The sequence below is a fragment of the Fukomys damarensis genome, unplaced genomic scaffold, assembly GCF_012274545.1.
Source record: "Fukomys damarensis isolate Sample0158 unplaced genomic scaffold, DMR_v1.0_HiC HiC_scaffold_19, whole genome shotgun sequence".
Classification (NCBI taxonomy): domain Eukaryota; kingdom Metazoa; phylum Chordata; class Mammalia; order Rodentia; family Bathyergidae; genus Fukomys; species Fukomys damarensis.
Window position 1 is genome coordinate 58,906,647 of NW_022900931.1, and position 3,194 is coordinate 58,909,840.

General features: G+C 46.4%; 1 protein-coding gene across 3 annotated transcripts in view; it reads left to right on the forward strand.

Moving 5' to 3' along the window:
- Positions 1–50: 50 nt before the first annotated feature.
- Positions 51–3,194, forward strand: part of Samd4b (sterile alpha motif domain containing 4B) — a 41,579-nt gene continuing 38,435 nt past the window's right edge. Inside the window, exon 1 of one of the 3 annotated variants that reach the window (XM_010614522.3) lies at positions 51–448. The gene's annotated coding sequence lies outside the window, so the exon portion shown is untranslated. The remainder of the gene's footprint in view (positions 449–3,194) is intronic. The other 2 variants (XM_010614523.3, XM_019206123.2) reach the window with 2 other exon arrangements.

The following is a 3,194-nucleotide window of genomic DNA, read 5'->3' on the forward strand; positions in this document are numbered from 1 at the left end:
GGCCTGACCCTCAAGGGAGCCCCGCACCCGGCCCGGCTCGCACTGGCGAGCCCCTTTGGGAGCTTTCCTCCGAAACCCTCCCCACGCCCTCGGGATCGCCGAGGGACCGGGCCGGAGACCTTCCTCCTGACCCCACACAGGTCTTCCCCGAAGCCCCTGAAACACTCCTGGGCCTCGCGTATGCCTGAGAACCCCCCTGAGACTACTCTCCTCTTTAGCCTGCTCCAGAGACCTTCGTGTGTCCCTACAGTTTTACGCGCAGACCCCCGCCCTTTGACCCCCCCCCCCGTTGCCCATCCTTCTCCAATATGGAAAAATGTACTGCGGAGGCCGCTCGTGTATCTCAGATCTCTCCTCCAGGAACCTCCCTCCTAAGTCCTAAAAAGCTCCCTCTGAGACTCCCTGAAATCGCCCCCAGACCTCTGAGTACCTCAAATCTTACCGGGAGGTGAGCATCGCATATCCCAGAAGTCTTCCCCCAGACTGCCCTCTCACATATCCCTAGTATTTTCCCTCCCAGAAGTCTTAGAGATTTTTACACTTAACCCCCGCCAAACCTTAAGAATGCCCCAATGAACTGTGAACATCTTCCTTGAAGCTCTTCCTACATCCACCAGAAGAGTCTTACTCAGAGATTCTTGAAATATCCCCAAATCACAAAAATTCACCTAGAGGATCTCCAAATCACTACCCTATTGGCAGCTGTCTCCCGTACACACTCCCTCTCACATACCCCTTTGGACCTTTGCGCAGATTCCAAAAATCTAGAGACCTCATGTTCCCCTAAACTCCCCACCCTGATATGGCTCTAGAAATTATCCTCATGTACCCTAACAATCTTCCTAAAACCTCTTTCTCCATTATCCTAAAAATCTCCAGAAATTGCCTGGAGTCACCAGAGAACTTGTGTAGTCCAAAAGCTTCTTCCAAAACCCCTTTTGTGAATCTTAATTTTTTCCCCCATCACATCTCAAAAAATTGAGTAAGGAGCCCAAGAAGTTCCCTTGTAGTGTCATATACTCTAGAACTCTTCTTAAATAACTTGAAAATTCCCTCTTGTAGACCCGTTTTAGATGAATTTTTGTAATGATCCTTCTCATGACCCCTCTGAGGTGCAGTTTTCCACACCTCCTTACATCAGAGACCCCAGCCATCACCTGGAATTCTCCTGAGATGGCCCTTGAAGTCCTTCTCTGAATCCCCTGGAGCCCCTTGAGTCATGAGAGACCTCTTGCCTTACTAAGAGACTTTTCTTATAGATATACTCCCCACTCCTCAAGAACCCCATTTAGAAGATTCCCCACGCACATGCCTAATCTTCCATCAACTCTGAGTTTCTGTGCTGAGAAGCCCAGAATTCTTTCTGAAAAAACCTACTCTGACACTTTTAGGGTCCCTCAAAACTGCCTTCTCCTTCTGCCCATATACTGTTTTGAAGACTTTACTCTCCTCATCAGAGATCTCTAGGGAGTTTTTTGGTAAAAGATCTTTCTGTCATCCTACTCTGGTATACCAAGACCTCAAGACCACACTTTCTCCAGTAACGTTTTAGAGAATTTTCTCCCAAATTGTCCTGCATCAGCAACATCTAGCATTTCCTGAGAACTATCCTTAGGATTCCCCCAAGAAACCCTATTCAGGATTATGTCAGATTTACCCACTTTAGAGGCCTCTTTTTGATCCTCCCATCTCCCGCATTCTCGTTCCTCTGATACTCAGAGACCTTTCTAGGTTCTGAGCCTCCTACATTATGTCTTCATAGATCCTGCCTCCTCCAGATTTCTATCCTTGCGCCTCTATGTCCCCTTTTATTTTATCATTTATTTATTTATTTGTAGTATTAGGGGTCATACTCAGAGGTAATCTACCACAGAGCTACATTCCCAACTCTTCCTATTTTTGAGACAATCTCACTGAGTTTGCCCAGGTGGGACTTGAACTTGTGATCCTACTTCCTCAACCTCCTGAGTAGCTAGTAGCTGGGATTACTGGTGTGTAGCACGAGGCTTCTGTTCTCCTTTTAAAGCTCCTGCACAACTGTTCCCCCTGAAAATCTCAAATCTCAGACTTTTCTCTCAAGACTTTTCTATGAGGTTCCATCCTCATAGACCTCTCTTGCCTTTAAAAGAGTGAGAGACCATTACTGTCCATTTTAAGACTTCTTGAGGATTCTCCCTCTTTTACAGCAGTGGTTCTCAGCATATGTTCCTTGGGCCACAATAGCAGCACTGTTTGCTAAAAATGCAAATTCTTTGATCCCACCTAGGCTTAATGAATCAGAAAACCTGGAAGCAGGTTCTAGCGTCCTGAGTTTTTAACAAACCCTCCTGATGATTCTGATGAATGCTCAATTTTGAGAGCCCCTACTTTATAGGAGGATTTCCCTCCCCCCTTGAAAATGCCTCAGGGTATGCCTTTGAGCCCCCCCCCAACTCTTTATTCCTGCAAAACCCCCTTTATGAAGTACCCATCTTTCAGAAAGACTCCTTACTCTTCTTGAAGGAATCTTGACTTCTCCACAAGGATGCCAGACTCTGAGTAATTACCTCAACATTCTGCCTTTGAATGGTTCCCTCTGATTTCCCTTAGCACTTTCTCCTGGTTTCCCCTTGACCCTTTCAACCTGCCCTCTAGCCCGTCTGCTTTAAACTGTTAACTTCCTTGAACACACCTGTCTGTCTCCTCCCCTTATCCATCTCTCTACCTAAGCATCCTACCCTTGAGGCATCTTTAGTTCACTTTATTCTTTGTCTTAACTGTCAAGAGCTCTCCATTGTTTTGTTTATTTGTTTTTTGAGGCAGGGTCTCACTATGTAGTTCAGGCTGTTCTAGAACTCACTGTGTAGCCCATGCTGGTCTCTAACTCACAGCAATCCTCCTGCCTCAGCTTCCTGAGTGCTGGTATTACAGGTGTGCGCCACCACGCCAGGCTCCATTGTGCTTCTTAAGATACCACTCACCTTCTCACATGTTGTCTGTGGTACTGGGGATTGAACCCAGGGGTACTCTCTTACTGAGCTATGTTGCCAGCCCTTTTTATTTGAGTCAGAATATTACTGAGTTGCCCAGACTGGCCTTGAATTGTGAATTGTGAAATCCTCCTGCCTCAGTCTCCCAAGTAGCTGAGATTACAAATGTGTCCCACTGCACCCAGCTCCTTCGTAGTTTATATATATATATATGTGTGTGTGTGG